We start from the raw sequence: 18,731 nt of genomic DNA, 5'->3' as shown, positions 1-18,731 counted from the left end.
TATATCGATCCCCGAAAACAAACCTTTCTAAACTCCTCCCTCTGACTCCTCCCCTCCAATACTCCTTTTACTCATCCAAAGCAGCCTCCTACTGCTAAGATGGAAAACAAAAATCCCTCCACTATCCTTTTCAATCAAAATTAACAGACTATCCTTTTCAATCAAAATTAACAGACTAACATGTTCACTTCTCAAATTCCATATTCAACTATACTAAAATACTACCCAAATAACTGAATAACATATCCACTACTCAAATTATTTCATATTCATACTATACTAATTTTAACACTAACCCTTTATGGGTTCCAGAGTGGCGTGCTACTCGCCAGGAAAGCACTTCAACACCCATCAGTGGTAACAAGTGCTTTATGAATGCAAATCTTTCTTCCCCTTTTATCCCTTTGCTATCCTTCTCACTCCAAGTAATTGACTAATATCCACCACTGAAATTACTTCATATTTCACCATATTAATTCACCATTAAGTCTTTATAGGCTTCCTGAATAGCGTGCGTCAACAAGCGCTATATAAATACAAACCTTTTTCATCTAGCCTTCTGCTATCATTCCAAATCCAAATAACTGTCTAACCTATCCACCACTTAAAATGCACTTGCATGTTTCACTATTCTAATTCAACACTAATCCTCTATGGGTCCCGGAGTAGCGAGCTACTTGCCAAAAAAGCGCTTTGACGCCTCGTCAGGGGTAGTAAGCGCTATATAAATGCAATTACAATACAATACAATCTAGCAAATCACTGTTTTCTGGTTGGTTACCTTGTGTGTTCCTTTCGAAGACAATGGATAGGAACTTCTTCCTTTACTCTGGGATTGCTCTTACGTGGCCTGCCACAGTCTGACAACTCTGGAATAGCACCCTGCCTTTCAGATGTACTATCCTGCCAGCACCATAGAGTAATGCTTCCATACATTGGACTAGGGATTTCAGTGGGCGGCTAAGACCCTGAAGTTCTTAAAAATCAACTCTTACATAGGTCACTAATAGGCTAAATATTCATGTACTTAAATATACTGGCAAAAACAAAGGTCAATTTCTCAACAGTTACCGTATAAACAGAATGCATTTAATGTCACTGTGCAATCCCTGTTTACGTTTCACGTTTTATTTCATCTTGTATTACGAGGGTGGTTGCCTTTTTTCAAGATGTGTTTGTGTAGGTTTTTCATGCAGCATATGCTCTTGTGCAGTGCATACGGTGATCTGAGTTGCATCCAGGTGTCTGTGTGAATTCAGGCTGTGCATTGGTGTTTAGGATGGCGCATGAATGAGAGATTGGAAGTTGAAACATGTGGTAGAGCTAGTTTCTCACAGTGCCTGTCAAAGGGTCAGAAACGTGTGCAGACTACATGCACATTCATACATTGGCCTCTCTGTCAACCGCACAGAGTGGTGGTGAGCACATATGTAGCAACTGTAATTGTGGGAAAGTGTGACATATGCCGATGGAGGTCAGAAATATGTGGGGCAAAGGAAGGCATAAGTGACTAAAAGAGAGACCGCAGAGGAAATTGGTGTGAAAAGGTGAACCGGGGTGTCTGAGAATAGATAGTTGGTAACATTAAATGAAATCAAATGAAATCATCACTCTACTAAAGAGAACTAAAGCAACATCCACTATTTGACTAGTAAGACAATCAGTGTCCTTTATAGGACAGGTCTATATTAAAATCAAAGATATACAGAGTCAAAATTATAGTAAAAAAGGCTAACTAGATCATAGCAAGAAACAATGATCAGGACAAGACAGACAAGAAAGTGGATCATATATATTCTTTATGATGTATTCATATATCTGAGTCTGATCCGATCTACTAGATAATAAATTACTTTTTTGCTTACTGTTGCTGCAGCCATATCTAGCAACTAGTCCAAGAGAGTAGGAGGATGGCAGTGTTTCCGCCTCCTCTGAATTCACATCTTGTCCACTGCTAGTGCTGTGTCTATCCACCTTTTCCTGTGTTGGGTTAGATCTGGGACATCTGCTTTGTCATATAGAAAGACCAATGTCAGGGAATAGTCCAACATGGTGTCACCTGCATTGTTCATGGTATTAGCTACTTCACACCAATAGATTTGTAGGGATCTGCAAAACCATAATAAATGCAGCATATCCCAACTTCTGCCTCCGCATCTCCAACAATCCACAGACAAGGAGAGACTCAGGGGCATAAGTACAAGAACGTGGCAAAGTGTGTCGTTCAGCCAAGAAGGCTAACGGCATGCTTCATCACTTTAGAAACGCAGGGCTGCTCTAGATTTACTAGAATATGGCTGAGGCACTATATTTCGCCCTGCACATAAACAATCATTGGCGTTTTGCTGTTTTTGTGTGTGCAGCACACATGGAAAGAGCAAAAACGAGGAGAAATAAAGCATTTCTTCTTGTTTCACCTGTTTAAGACCAGGTTTTCCCTGGTCTTAATTGTGGCACTGCCTCCTATTTATGCTGCTCTTTTTATTAGGGTACAGCATCAAAATCAATGGATATTGCAGTAGAAAGCCCACCACAATACCCATTGCCCACCCCTTTCACACTAAGTGTAGAATAAAAGGGGGCCATATTTATAAGGCAGCGCTAAGCCATGTAAAGTGGCTTAGCGCTACCTTGTAAATAAGGCAAAGCTCCTATCGCCATCACAACTTCACTAAAAGTGACATTGTGGTGGCGAAAGGGGCTTGTAAATATGCCTGTCAATCTTTGCGGGTTCCAATGCCTGTCATGCAGCAATCTGAAATAACTGGATTCCAACCTTGCCTTTTGGAGCCCCTGATCATGTGCCTCTAGGTATGTACCCCAGTCTTCTTCTGTGTGTTGTTTGCCAAGCTTTATTTGACAATGTTCTCCTAAGTGGCGATGTAAATGCTTAGAGTGAACTTTTTTAATTAGCGCACCTTATAGGCCGAAAATTACTCTCTTGAAGTTGCCCTATCTTTTAAAATACAGCAAGATGGGAGATTGAGGTAAGCAGTGTGGGAGTGAGGGGAACCTTGAACGCATGCAATGCTTCACCTGTAGGTATCTCCATTTTTGTTGACCATCCAGATAAAACTCAGTTTAGAGTTCTTCACATGTCTTCATTCGACCTATTGCCAGGACTTTGTCCCCTTCACTGAGTGTTCTGCCAAGCATATCATGTTGCAATCTATTGTCAGTGCAATATTTTACCAAAGGGGTGTCTAGGTGTGTAGGAATTTGTGTATACATAGTTCCTTGTGTATTTGAGCCCATATCTGCATCAAGTCTTGCAAAAGTGGGACTGAATGATCTTTTGAGGATGCCAAATATTTACATAGTAAATTTGTGATGGAATCAGTGTTCATTATTTTCTTCTCTAGGCATGTCCAAGCCAGTATTTCTTTGGTAGTGGAGGAGAAATCAGTTAGGTGGGCCACGTGATGTGCCTTTTAATAGAGGTCCATATACGAGGCAAGTGGAGACCATCTAAAGACATTTCTGCTTCAAGTTTCGAATTCGGGCAGAGAGATCGTTGGCAGCCCCAAACATAATCCTGAGTAATTTTGCCAATGAGATGAACGTTATATTGAAGAAAAGAAAGAGGTAGCATTCTAAAAAATACAATTATACCTGAGGCTGTGAAAACCCTAATAGTCTATACCCTGCAACAAAGAGGTAAGTGGAGGCCCCTTCATTTAACAAAGTCAGAAAATGTCTTGTAATGATATTGGTCATATTTGACTTTAATAGTACATTGAGGTCTCAATATGAACACCTAGACATTGAATCTGCTGCAGAGACCATTAGAAGGGCAGCCCATCAATGACAGAGGGGCCAGCACAAGAATTGAGGGGTAAGGCTTCCCTCCTCGGACAGGCTATTTAGTATACAGAAAACCCAATGAAGTGGGATACTATATCAAGAACTCCAGGCAATTATTCCCCAGTCTTCAAAAGAAGGAGCAGAATATTGTACATGTAAAAAAAGTAACTTCACTTCCCCTGCGGCTGTTTTTTCTGCCACACACCTACAGGATGACCGCATCCAGTCCGCTGACAAATGTTAGCACTGTTGCACAGGTCCTGTAAATGATGACGAGCACTCCATATAATCTATATCTTGAGGTTTTTTAGAGCAGAGGAAACCTGTGTCTGTACAGCCAGACACCAACAGCCCCATTCAGTACCAACCACCCTGGAGCCCTCCTAGGTCACAGACACTACGGACAGACGCAGCGATTGAGGCTGCTGATGTATGATGCTCTTGCCACTCATTTTATAGCTGATTAATAGCTGGTTTTTAAACTTCGTTAGAAAAATCTTGTGTGTTGTATTAATTACTGTGACAGACTGCACATTTCTTTGAGTGCCTCTTACCTGCCTTCATATCGCTCCTGGCCCCGTTCCGCCCAGGCATAGTGCCGTTTGTGCGGAGGGCCGCCTTCTCGAGCGCCATTTCCGGTTTCCCACTACCACTTCCGCCCTGCACCTACACATCGCAGGTTAGCGGTCTAGTGGCTGCAGATGGGGAATCCTATATGTAGTGCGCAAATGCCTTCATTCAATTGACAGACGCGGCGATTGAGGCTGCTGATGTATGCTGCTCTTGCCACTCATCTTATAGCTGATTAATAGCTGGTTTTTAAACTTCGTTAGAAAAATCTTGTGTGTTGTATTAATTACTGTGACAGACTGCACATTTCTTTGAGTGCCTCTTACCTGCCTTCATATCGCTCCTGGCCCCGTTCCGCCCCGGCATAGTGCCGTTTGTGCGGAGGGCCGCCTTCTCGAGCGCCCATTCCGGTTTCCTACTACCACTTCCGCCCTGCACCTACGCATCGCAGGTTAGCGGTCTAGTGGCTGCAGATGGGGAATCCTATATGTAGCGCGCAAATGCCTTCATTCAATTGACAGACGCGGCGATTGAGGCTGCTGATGTATGCTGCTCTTGCCACTCATTTTATAGCTGATTAATAGCTGGTTTTTAAACTTCGTTAGAAAAATCTTGTGTGTTGTATTAATTACTGTGACAGACTGCACATTTCTTTGAGTGCCTCTTACCTGCCTTCATATCGCTCCTGGCCCCGTTCCGCCCCGGCATAGTGCCGTTTGTGCGGAGGGCCGCCTTCTCGAGCGCCCATTCCGGTTTCCTACTACCACTTCCGCCCTGCACCTACACATCGCAGGTTAGCGGTCTAGTGGCTGCAGATGGGGAATCCTATATGTAGCGCGCAAATGCCTTCATTCAATTGACAGACGCGGCGATTGAGGCTGCTGATGTATGCTGCTCTTGCCACTCATTTTATAGCTGATTAATAGCTGGTTTTTAAACTTCGTTAGAAAAATCTTGTGTGTTGTATTAATTACTGTGACAGACTGCACATTTCTTTGAGTGCCTCTTACCTGCCTTCATATCGCTCCTGGCCCCGTTCCGCCCCGGCATAGTGCCGTTTGTGTGGAGGGCCGCCTTCTCGAGTGCCATTTCCGGTTTCCCACTACCACTTCCGCCCTGCACCTACACATCGCAGGTTAGCGGTCTAGTGGTTCACGTGGGATTTACATAATATGGCGACATGGCGGAAGCGCAGCGGACGAGCGCAGCGGGAGCGCCGACTTCGTGCCGAAGTCGAGCCTAACTCTAGCCCGTCTGCGCCCGTCCGCGGCCGGTCGCGTCCAGCGGCCACTCACTCTGCCCAAACCTTTACATACTCGTCTGCCAATCTATTTGCTCTTCGGCATGCAGTGCCCCTACCACCTTGTGCCGCTAGGGCGGCCCAGGATTGTGGCATTCTGATTTCCCCTGTTTCATTGATTCCTGATCCTTCCCCTATTTCCCCTAAACCTGCATCATTGGTCTATTCCCCACCATCACCGGGGACACTTCCCTTGACCGTTTTGTATCTTAATACCCGGTCTATGGTGAAACATCAGATGGAAATATTTCATCTGTTAGATGACAGCGCCGTGGACATCTTACTTTTATCTGAAACTTGGCTAACTGATGATTCTGTTCCCGGCACCCTCGCCGCCATTCCCACTGGCTATTACATTATACAATCTAACCGCCCAGGGGGACAAGCTGGTGGAGGGGTTGCAGCCATCATCCGTACAGAACATATCTTTTCCACCTTAGCCTGCACTGTGATTCCTAATACACAAACTCTTGTAATCAAACTCAGTTCAACTAGATCCTCCCTTATCTGTGCCCTCATGTACAGACCCCCTGCTTATATGCCCTCTTTCCCACAACAGGTCGGTGCTCTTATTTCCCAACTAATTAATAATAACGCCAAAGTTATCATTATTGGTGACTTTAATTATTGGCCCTCCGACCCAAGGGAAAGCCGTCTATCGGAAGAATTCTCGGACCTTCTTTTAAGCATGAACTGCCGTCAATTCATCAAGACACCCACTAACTGTAAGGGTCACATTCTGGACCAGGTCTGGACGGCAAACCTTGACATCTCGCCCCCCTTAGTGACTCCCTGCTCTTGGTCAGATCATTATTTTTTTTCTTTTTCTGTTGACTTATCTATTCCCTGCCGGCCCCCTCCTACAACTAACGTTCTAGCCCGTAACTGGAAGAAAGCTAACCTGACAGAACTTCACTCCATGTTGGCATCTACAGTCCCCTTGCTCTCCGGCTCAGCCACTCATCAAGCCTCTACCCTTGAACAATGGCTGTTGTCTGCTTGCAACTCTGTAGCCCCACTGAAAACCATAAAATCTATGCGCCCTCATGACGCTCAGTGGTGGTACACTGATCAATTAAAACTCGATAAACTGGCTCTCCGCCAGGCCGAGCGCCGATGGCGCCGCAACTATGATCCTCATCTCAAGTCTGAATTCGTGAACCGCCTAAAAACCTATAAATCCTCTATTCTTGAGGCTAAAACAACCTACTTTTCTCGCAAAATAATGGAGTCTGCCTCCAAGGCAAAAGACATATTCTCCATTGTCAACGAGCTCTCTCTTCCTGACCGGGTCACTTCCCCCACCTCTTGCCCACTCAGGCTCTATGTGACTCCTTAAACACCTACTTTCTGGATAAAATTATCACGATAAAAAACAATATTCCTCCGCTCTCAGCCCCTCTTTCATTCCCTTTACCTCCCAACAATTCGCAGCATTTGGATGCTTTTGCCCCTATCTCTATTACTGAGTTCCAGAGACTCCTGCATAAAGTTAGTTCCGGCTCCCCTAATGACTGCTGTCCTCCCCAGATCCTTAAAGAAATCTTCTTGGCCTGCCCAGACCCTCCCTTGGCACTCCTTAACACCTCGTTGGCCACTGGAGTAGTTCCTGACTCCTTCAAACAGGCAGTGGTGTTACCAATCTTAAAGAAAGCTAATGCAGACCCTTCGATCCTAAGTAATTATAGGCCCATTTCACTCCTCCCCTATCTAGGAAAGATCTTGGAGACCCATGGTCACACGCTGTCTGAGCGCCTTTATTGAGAGCTCATCCTTTTTGGATCCCCAAAAGGCCGGTTTCCGCCCCCTTTATTCTACTGAGGCGGTCATTGTTGCGGTCATGGACACCTTAAGAACTGGTGCTGACAACAACATCTCTCAAGCCCTCGTCCTGCTAGACCTGTTGGCGGCTTTTGACACGGTCGATCACTCTATACTGATCGACCGTGTCACTAACGCCGGCATTCAGGGCGTTGCCCTCGATTGGGTCCGATCTTTCCTTGACAAGCGTTCTCAAGCCGTACATCTTTCTACTTTCTTTGCTTCTTGCTCTTCTCTTTCCTGTGGAGTCCCTCAGGGCTCAGCTCTACCCCCTCTGCTTTTTAATTTGTATATGCAGCCCTTTATGGTTTCTCTCCGCAAATCCTCTGCAACAATTTTCAACTATGCAGATGATTTGCAGCTGATTTTCCCTAACGATACCTCTCCCTCCTCCCACATTGGTTTTCAAACCACCATGTTAGACATCTCTGACTGGATGGCTCACAGCCAGCTCAAATTAAACCCTACAAAGACTGAGCTTGTGCTGGTGGGTGGGCCGGCCAACCCATGGAACGATAGCTTTTGGCCCCACTCACTTGGGATCCCCCCTCGCCCTGTAAACTCTGTGAAAATCCTCGGCGTAGTCATCTCTGGTGATTTATCCATGAAGTCTCATATCACTGCGGTAACATCATCCTGCTTTTTCTATCTGCGTAGGATACGCAAGATCTGTAGATTTCTCACCAGAGATGCACTTATCCTAGTCATCCTGGCTCTTGTCATCTCCAGAGTTGACTTTGACAACATCTTATACGCAGGGATCCCCGCCTACCAGCTCCAGAGGTTACAGCTGATACAAAACCAGGCTGCTCGCTTAGTATATCACCAGCCTAAGCACCATTACGTCTCGCCGCTATTACGGAGCCTCCATTGGCTTCCAGTGGCCAAACGTTGCACTTTCAAACTTGGATGCACAATTTCTAAAGCCCTCTACAATCTTGCACCTGCTTTCATTTCTTCCAGCTTGAAGCGGTACATACCAACACGAAACCTACGCTCTTCTGCTGATAACCTCTTGCACATCCCTCAAATCCATCGCAAGGAACATGGTGGCCTTCGTTTCTCTTTTTTAGCCCCTACATTTTGGAACTCCCTCCCTTCCCCCTTCCGCCACTGCCCCTCTTATGAATGTTTTCGTAAGACACTGAAGACGTTCCTTTTTAAATCAGCATTTGAGTAAACTTCTGCCCTTGCCCTCCGCATCTGTTATGAGCGCCAAGAAACCGTTTCGGTGAACGTGCGCGGTATAAGACTTTTTAACATAACATAACATAACAGACACTAGATTCCACAACAGACCAGATACAGCAAGGAAAGACTATAGACTATGAACACAGTTTAGCACATTCCCCTTCCTTCAACATAACATAGAGAATGCAATATGTCCCCTGCATTGCCTCACCAATGGGAAACCACACAAAACATTAGGATCCATAGCAGGAGAGACCATGCACCACCCAACCAGGAAAACACCCCATCCCCCAGGCAACAGGCTTACTCACACAAAAAGTCATCAAGCCATCTGGGAGGTTTGGCACACCTTCTCACCCCACCCTCCGAGCCACCCCTCGCTCTTCTGCAACCTATGTATTGCCTTCCGCTGAGGTCAGTCGGAACACGTCCTCCTCAACATTCTCACTGCAATCTGCCAAAGTCACTTGGGACTCTTCACCATTCAAACATAACAAACTCGAACCTTACTCCACACTGACCTGCCAAGACAAATCCACATTTCCACTGCCTTGAAATAACATAACCCTTCTCATATTCCAGGTTTGCGTCATTGCTCAACCTTACTCAATTGTGACCCACCACCTTCACCTTGTAGGGACCTCAAGATTTAGACAAACCAGACCTCACACTACCTGGCTTCACTTTGACCCAATCCCCCACACCTATCACACAACCCTTGACAGGAATTGACCCTGCTTTTACTGTTGACTTGTGTTAGACTTGGCATCTTTTGCCGTGTTTCCCTTGAGTTTTTGCATTCTGCCCTCTCGGTTTTGACTCTGTTTTTGCTGGCGAAGCGTTTCTGTGCACTTTCCGCACTGCTGATCAGTGGTACAGTGCAGGTGTTCCTATAGTGAATTGTGGTTTTGATTAGTGTTTCCTTGTTTGTACATTTGATTTACCTGTTAGCCCTTAGTAGAGTGCACTGCATGTGTCAGGGCGAGTGAATCAAATACTACCCAGGGGCCTCGATCCCTGGTTGTGCCACTCACATGAGTAGCCTAAAAACGGTAACTAAGACATGCCATTGCAGAGACTGCACGCAGTTTATTATTGCCATGTCGACTTGGCCACTCCACACAATTGCTAGCCCCTAACCTTCCCTTTTCTTACATGTCAGGCACCCCAATGTAGCCCCAAGGCACTCCTGTGGGCAGGGTGCAGTGTATATGAAAGGTAAGACATGGCCTGGTGTGTGTGGCATGTCCTGGTTCGCTACTGCAAGGCTACCTGTTCCCCATAGGACAGAATGGGAAGGTAGTTTATTACATCTTATAAACATAACTGACCCGAGGAATTAGGTAAGAAAATAAAGTTTAGTATGCCCGAACTCAGAATCTAAAGATGCTCCTTTTAATGAAGGTGATTTTTACATTCTGTGTTTGAAAATACCACTTTTAGAAAGTAGGAATTTTCTTGCTCAGTGATTCCGTGTGCCTCTATGGAATGTGGATTGCCTGTCTGGGCTTTGCATGACAGTAGGCTTCGGAGCCTACTGTTATGAAGGTGATTTTTACATTCTGTGTTTGAAAATACCACTTTTAGAAAGTAGGTATTTTCTTGCTCAGTCATCCCATGTGCCTCTATGGAATGTGGATTGCCTGTCTGGGCTTTGCATGACAGTAGGCTTTGGAGCAGGAGTGGCTTCAGATACTATAGGTAGGTCAGGAAAGGGCTGAATAGACCTGGGCTGCGATGGGGGAAGGGGAGGAGATTTCCTTGCACCTCAAATGGCCTGTCTGCCTCTGACAATGCCATCTCCACCTCCTGCCAGGAAATCACACCAGAGAAGGCAGAACTAGTTCTGGCTGGGCACAGACACTCTCTGCCCAAGAGATCAAAGTACTTTGGGATATAAATATTGGGGCCCAGATGCCTGAACTTTAGAACTCTTTTGGATCAAGAAGACTGCCAAGAAGACGAGCTGGAGAAGCTGTGAGGAGGACCTACCACTTTGATGTGTGCTTTGCTGTGTTGGCCTACAATGGCTGCTTCTGGCTTGGGCAGTGAAAGGACTGGACTGAACTTTCTGTAATCTGCTTTTTGAGTTTCTCCAAGGGCTTGAGGTAGAGCTTGCCCCCTGTTCACGAAGTGTCAGGAACACCAAAGATTTCAAGCTCTTCTGTCCGCAGCACTGGGGACTGTGTGTCTTGTGCTGCAGCAGAGGAAAAACATCCAGATGACATCCTCGATGTCACTGCCGACTCTGTGTCCTGACGGCACCGCAGAGGGCACCACAGCAATGCCGCACCGTGACCTTGGTCACACTAACCACACCTGCTGCCGCCGCCACCGAGCCGCTGCTGGCACGGCAATCTATAGGCACCGCACTCCGCACTACCTTGCTTCACGATGACACGTTGGCACCACAGAGGGCATCGCTGCAACGCCGCACTATGACCCTGGCCTCAACAATGATGCCATCTGACGCCACCACTGAGCCATTGCTCACACTGTAACCTGTGGGCACCGCATTCCGCACCACCTCGCTTCACGACAACATCTTGGTATCCCTGACAACGCTCCTCCATGCCGGAATTAACGCCGTGGCTTGCACCGTGGTTCGAAGGCACCACATGTAAAGTTACACAATACACCTCCCTCATCCCACATTGCAGCCTTGGCCTACTGACGCCAGTGCCATCAACTCTAGTTCGTCAGCCAACTACAGCGATTCAGCAACAACAACACTGCTTGCACCGTGACCTACCAGCACCGTGACAAGCACCGCCTTCATCTCGCACTGTGGCCCTGGTCTCACCCACGCCGCCATCTGACACCGCCACCGAGCTGCTGCTCGCATGGTGACCTGGGGGCACCGCACTGCTGCACTTCGCACCGCAGCACCCGATGCCTACCAACACGAGCACTCCTGATTCCAACAGAAAGGAGCTCCACCTGCAATGTCTGTGACTTCAAGGGCCTCAGCGCCCTGCATTTCTAACAGGTACTGTTTGCAGGGCTTTCCAGCACCGTAGCTGGTCTGTGACACTGTGACCAGCCTGAACAGTTTAGATTCGAAACTCACGACGTCGTGATAGCCCCGGACAGAGCTATCAACACCAAGGAACAGCTTTTAAATCGTATTTTGACAACTGTAGATTTTTGAGTACTGTATTGTGGATTTTTATCGATTTTGTTCTTGTCTCAAAGTATATAAAAATATTGGCTATTTTTCTAAACTGTTGTGGTGTTCTTTTGTAGTGCTTACACTGTATTACTGTTGGTTATGTGCAAATTCTTTACACGCTGCCTCTAAGATTAGCCTGACTGCTTGTGCCAAGCTACAAAGGGGGTGAGCAGGGGTTATTTTAGGAGTGTAACTCCCTTATCCTGACTAGGAAGAAGGAGTGGTGTGGCTCACTGGTTAGAGGCGGCAGACCCAGAAGCAGAGGACGGCCCGGGATCAGGGTTCAATCCCCGACGCGGCAGGGTCGTGAACCAGGGTCAGCGGACTCGATAATTCTCGCCTCGGTGCCTACTCTAACCAGGGATCACACTCGGCAACTCTGGGCATTAGCTTGCCTCATCTCCACAACGGCCCCCCACAAACGCTGGGGATGCCTGGTTTCACCTTGGAGATACCCAGGAGGGAACATCTCACAGGGAAAGCCAGGACGGGTTCCCCAGCGGTCTATAGCGCCAGGACGCCTCCGGGTAGCAGTGCGCTTTACAAGACACACACATTTACATTACATTTACCTGTACAAAGGTGCAAGCCCTTGCCAACTAGAGACCCCCATTTCTAACAACTTGTCACTCGCCTTCCACAACCAGGAGGGAAAAAATGTTGTGCCTGGTTTCCTGGGCCTCATAATCTTAGAGGGAGACTTCCCTGTAGCTGCATTGGGCGTAGAGCGGTATGCCCACAACATGTCTTTTATCGCACCCTGTACACTAAATCTCATTTTACCAGCCAATTCCATGGTTCCCTTCACCAATCTGTTAAACCTTTCCACTTGACCATTGCCCTGTCGGTTATATAAAGATGTATAAACATGTTGCACTCCTACAAGTGGCAAATTTTTTTCAATCTCACCGAGGTGAGTTGCATGCCATAGTCAGTCACCAGTTTCACCGGCACTCCTTCCCTCCCAAAAATGTCTTACAATAATACAACAGTGGACTTACAGCCCGATTCATCATCGGCGTGTTTTGCGAGTCTGTAATAGCGAATAATAAGAAATCGCTATTACAGACTCGCAAAACGAGATTCATGTAGGAATCGCAAAATAAATTGCGATTCCTACACATTCCTTATTTGCGATTAGTAAATTGCTAATCGCAAATAAGGAATAACTCCCCATTCAATCTTATGGGCCTAAAGGATGCGATTTCAAGGTTGCTAGGGGTGTCCACAGGACACCCTGTAGCACCCCTGAAATGTAAATTAGACTCATGTTGCGCGCACACATGTCCAAAGGACATGTGTGTGTGTAACATACAACTGAGAAAAATGCACAAAAGTGCTTTTTTCTCTGTTTTAGTTATTTACCACAAAGTCTTACTTCGCGGTAAATAGCGGGAAAAAATAGCGAATTCGCAATTTATTATTGGGTCATCAATTGCATTTAAGGAATCTAAAATTGAGATTCCTTAAATGCAATCGCAATTTGAGAAATCACAATTTTTTGCGATTTCTCAAATTGCGAGTACATGACCCAATGATGAATTTCAAATGCCATTTTTGCGGGTGCAAACGGCCGAATTCTGAGATTCGCACCGTTTGCGCCCGCAAAAATGCTTCATGAATCTAGCTGTTAGTACTTAAAATTCTTTAAAAAAAACACCTCAAACCACCTTGACTTTGCATCCATCACCACAACAGCAAAATGCTCCTGCTTCTGCAATAACATGAATGGACCAATAAAGTCCAAACTGACTTTGTCCCACACTAAATCTGCATCAGATATGAGCATATGGTTGTCTTGTACACCCACTGCAACTTTCAACCTCTTCTCAGAATTTTTGCATTCTACGCATTTCTCAACCCACCACTTGACATCCAAATCCATCTTATGCCACCATAAATTCTCTTTCAACCTTTTTAGCATGAACGTTTGTCCCATGTGGCCCCAATGGCAAATCGTATCAATTTACTCCTTACCACCACAGGAGGTATAAAATGTCACCCCTGACAATGAGTTGGTCCTTATTTACAGAAAGTTCCTCCACTACTTTAGAACAAGGTCTGACATAATTGGAATACGTGCTTTGTTTTCTAAGCCCCCTTTAATCATCTTTTTTACTGCTTTAAGCTCTTCATCCTTGTCCATGGATTCTATCAATTCCTCTTTAGATACTGCACTATGCAGATCTGCTAGCACATGTTCCACACTAGCTACTACTTCTTCCATGACCAGGTCACCGTCCTCACAAAGTTTTTTGGGCAGCCTGGACAAACAGTCAGCAACTTTATTGTTACAACTAGGCAGGTAGTTCACAGTGAAGTCACACTCCTGCAACTTCACTGCCAGCCTGGCAAGAGCGACAAACAGTTCCTAATACCATTACGTGTTAACACTTTAAGTAATGGCTTGTTATCGGTCCTGAGGATTACTTCTGAACCCCAAATAAATGTGCGAAAATGGCTTGCAGCCCAAGCTGCAGCCAAGGCCTCCCGCTCAATGTATCTGTGAAAGAACGAGACGCAGAAGGTACAGTCCTTTCCACATTGCCATGGAACTGTGATAGTACGGCACCCAGTCTGACTGCACTGGCATCTACAGAGAGTACCGTTTTAAGATTGCACTGGAATGGTATTCGAAATCTCATCCTTTAATATTAAATCAAAAGCTCTTTTTTGTGATATCCCCACTCAAATGTTCTTCCCTTCCTGAGCAACTCTCTTGATGATTCAAACTTACTTGCAAAATCTCTCACAAATGTAGCATAGTATTCTACCATACCGAGAAATGAACGCCACTTATCTCTGTCACTAGGGGTTTCAGCGCTGATAATGACACTCACTAGGTTCATTTGTGGTCACACAATTTCACTTGAAATAAGATACCGTAGGTACTCGTCCTCACTTACCAAAGACCTGCACTTCTCTTTCTGCAACATAAGACCATCAACTAATAATTTGCCCAGCACTTCACGCAAAGTGTCATTGTGTGAACCTACATTGTGTCCAAAAACTAAAATGTCATCTTGAAAAAAGATGACATTTTTGATCCCAGACAACACTTTAGCGAGGAGCCTTTGAAACAGCTTGCGGCAGACAACAACCCAAAGAGTAATTTGTTAAACTGAAACACCCCATCGGCAGTAACTGAAGCTGCCAGGTGTTTTGAATCTGAATGTAACATTACCTGGTGATAGGCACTCTTAAGATCTAATTTGGAAAAATATGTCCTCCCCAGCTAGTAAGAAGATAAACTCTGTGATGTTAGGCAGGGGAAATCGATCCATGACCACATTCTGATTTAAGCTGCGGAGGTCAACACAAAATTTCAAAGACCCATCCGTTTTATTCGACTCGAGATAACCATTGTGTGGCCTCTACCAGTTCAATGACACCGTCACTAACCATTTGATCTATTATTTTTTTTACCTCCTCCCTCATGGAGACTGGTACTTTTCTGCCACAAAGCCTCACTGGAACTGCATCTTTCTTAAAAATATTTTGTGGGAAAAATCCCTGGCTACTCCTAACTTGTTGTTAATAACTGGTGCAACCTGTAATAATAAGTCACTCACATCACTTTCAACCACCACCATGACCTGCTCTGGCACTCTTGGATTCACTACCATATGAAAAGTGATATTGATGAGCCCGGTCCTATTTGGGTGGGCCCTCACTTGCTACATACTCTGACGGCTCTCACTCGCTAGATAAACTGAAGCTGTTGTTGTCTGTACAGCCAGACTCCAACAGCCCCACACTGTCACAACTGCCCTGGAACAGACCTAAGTAACAGACGCTACATTCCAGGACAGACCAGATACAGCAGGGAAAGAGACTATGAACACAGTATAACAAGCACCCTAGAAGAATAGGGAATGGTGAGTAAGGGCCCGTGTGGCCCATCCAGCATCTAAATTCATTGCACAGGGCAAAAACAGCCAGCAATTGATATAAACATTAGACTTCTTGTATATACTTCTCCTTGAAGCCAGTTCTGGATAAAGACTGAAATAGATAGGTCATTAAACATGTTGAAAACTTTCTCTGCATCTAGGGACACAGTTATATGGCTGTCTTGTTTATTTTTAACTTCTTGCCAGAGCAAGTGAGAAAACCCTGCATATTTTGATTGGAGGAATGCCTTGGGACACAGCCAAATGAATTTTTCTTGATTAGTGCTGATATGTATTTTTGCATATGGCCGCGATACCCGCCACCCCCTCTCAACACACTCCCCAAGGATGGGAAACCGGAAACAGTTCTTGAACTTTTGGAAGGCGGGAAGGGAGTTACCCTTCCCGGCCGTATTTATTAAAATATGAAACAAAATTAAAACATTAAAATAACAGTTTCATATTATGTACAATTTCATTACCACATTGCGATGTTTGGCTAACCTTAACATATTCTCTAATACAAAGGTTCTCCTAGCCGAACTAACATCCTACAAAACATTAACTTGAAATTTTGAAATTGTACATCCTAACGTTTAAGGGCCAACGGCAAGGTCGTAACCGGTGTCAAGATCCCTAAACCCGAAAATCCCCCTCACTTGTGAGGGGCGACCGCACAGAGGTGTACCTCAAGTGCAACTACCAATTTCCCTTGACTTGACGGGGGCCCCAATAAACTCGACGCCACTTAAAGGTCGTTCGAGGACTCGTGTGAGGTATCTAGAAGGTAGCGTAGACCCCCCCCCAAACCCCACACAACTTACCACATCTGCCGTCGCAGATATCCTGGCCCCGGGAAATTCCCCAGGAGGGGGCTGTAGCCCCTCCTACCCAGGAAGGGGCCTTGACCGCCTTTCCTTTCCTTTCGGCGTCCCATCCTTAGAAGGGACCGCCTACCCGTTGAGGGGCCAATGGCCACCTCCCTCGAGCGCTCCCATCCGTAATGGGTGACGCCCACTCATAGGGATCTACTAATTAGTGCTCACCGATCATGACCTTACCGCCCGACCAAAAAATAAATACGACGATTTAACTAAAGAACTCAATTAAAAAACAACCCTAAACCATTTCACGTATGATTACTGATCAATACTTAGTGCAGAATTACTTTATTGAAGAACGTATTGTAGCTGACCCTTCTTTATTGCATACAAATAATAACACGACAATCACCACAACCTGCAAGAAATAGAATTACCATATCAAAACTTTATTCAAACAACTGGCTGTCCTCAGGGGCTGGTGGGTGGGTTCAAAATTGGCTCTTCGTTCCGTCTCGAGCTCACGTGCAGCGAGGGGGTGCAGCTTCAGAGCACAGGAACAAGAGGATGCGTTCTTGGCTTGTTGCTCCTTTTATCCGTCTTCAGGGCGGGCGTAAACCCGCCCCTGCCTGCCCTTAGGGCGTGGCCAGCTGCGTCAGTGTCTAGGCCAGCCCACTCGAGGGCGGGAAACAGCGCGCCCCGGCTACGCCGCTTCGGGCATACCAGCCGAGGCTCGCCTCCCGCCCAAAAATGGCTTCCCGGGGGGCTCGTGGTACTCAGCCATACGTTCGGGGGGACCGAATGGTCGCCCCTTTCCATATGGCCGCGATACCCGCCACCCCCTCTCAACACACTCCCCAAGGATGGGAAACCGGAAACAGTTCTTGAACTTTTGGAAGGCGGGAAGGGAGTTACCCTTCCCGGCCGTATTTATTAAAATATGAAACAAAATTAAAACATTAAAATAACAGTTTCATATTATGTACAATTTCATTACCACATTGCGATGTTTGGCTAACCTTAACATATTCTCTAATACAAAGGTTCTCCTAGCCGAACTAACATCCTACAAAACATTAACTTGAAATTTTGAAATTGTACATCCTAACGTTTAAGGGCCAACGGCAAGGTCGTAACCGGTGTCAAGATCCCTAAACCCGAAAATCCCCCTCACTTGTGAGGGGCGACCGCACAGAGGTGTACCTCAAGTGCAACTACCAATTTCCCTTGACTTGACGGGGGCCCCAATAAACTCAACGCCACTTAAAGGTCGTTCGAGGACTCGTGTGAGGTATCTAGAAGGTAGCGTAGACCCCCCCCAAACCCCACACAACTTACCACATCTGCCGTCGCAGATATCCTGGCCCCCGGAAATTCCCCAGGAGGGGGCTGTAGCCCCTCCTACCCAGGAAGGGGCCTTGACCGCCTTTCCTTTCCTTTCGGCGTCCCATCCTTAGAAGGGACCGCCTACCCGTTGAGGGGCCAATGGCCACCTCCCTCGAGCGCTCCCATCCGTAATGGGTGACGCCCACTCATAGGGATCTACTAATTAGTGCTCACCGATCATGACCTTACCGCCACAGGCCGGATAGTTGACCGGCTATCCGGACCCCCCACACACTCCTACCTAAAGGTCATGCCTCAAAGTCCCCAGCCAAGCTATCAGGTCCCCTATGAGTAACTCGTTCCCCACCCGGGACAAATGAATACCATCACCCAAATACATACTGTCCCCTTTAATACAACCATGCGAAATAGAATGCAGTGTACTTGAACGGAACAATCGACTCACTTTATTATTAATCTTCCTTACTGAATGATTCAGAGCAGAAACTGAAAGAGCCCCCCGCCACACTTTTCGCGGTATCATATGGGACCATGCGATTGTGCATCCTGGAACTCTTCTCGCTAACCAACTTACAGTGGAAAGCATTGCCTCAAGAAGTAGTCGTCTACCAGTGGACACCAAATCGTTGCCCCCAAGATGTACTATGACTACAGACGGCGGTGACCTCGTCCGCCCTAACAAACCCTCAAAAAATAACTGAAACTGGTCAATACAGAGCCCGCCCTTTCCGTAGAAGGACACACTGTACCCGTATTCCCCAGCCACGTGAATCATGTCACCTGCTTTGAATACGTCCGCGGCCCGCCTCACG

Source organism: Lissotriton vulgaris, chromosome 6 (assembly GCF_964263255.1).
Source record: "Lissotriton vulgaris chromosome 6, aLisVul1.2, whole genome shotgun sequence".
Classification (NCBI taxonomy): Eukaryota; Metazoa; Chordata; class Amphibia; order Caudata; family Salamandridae; genus Lissotriton; species Lissotriton vulgaris.
Note: the sequence above shows the minus strand (reverse complement) of the source record.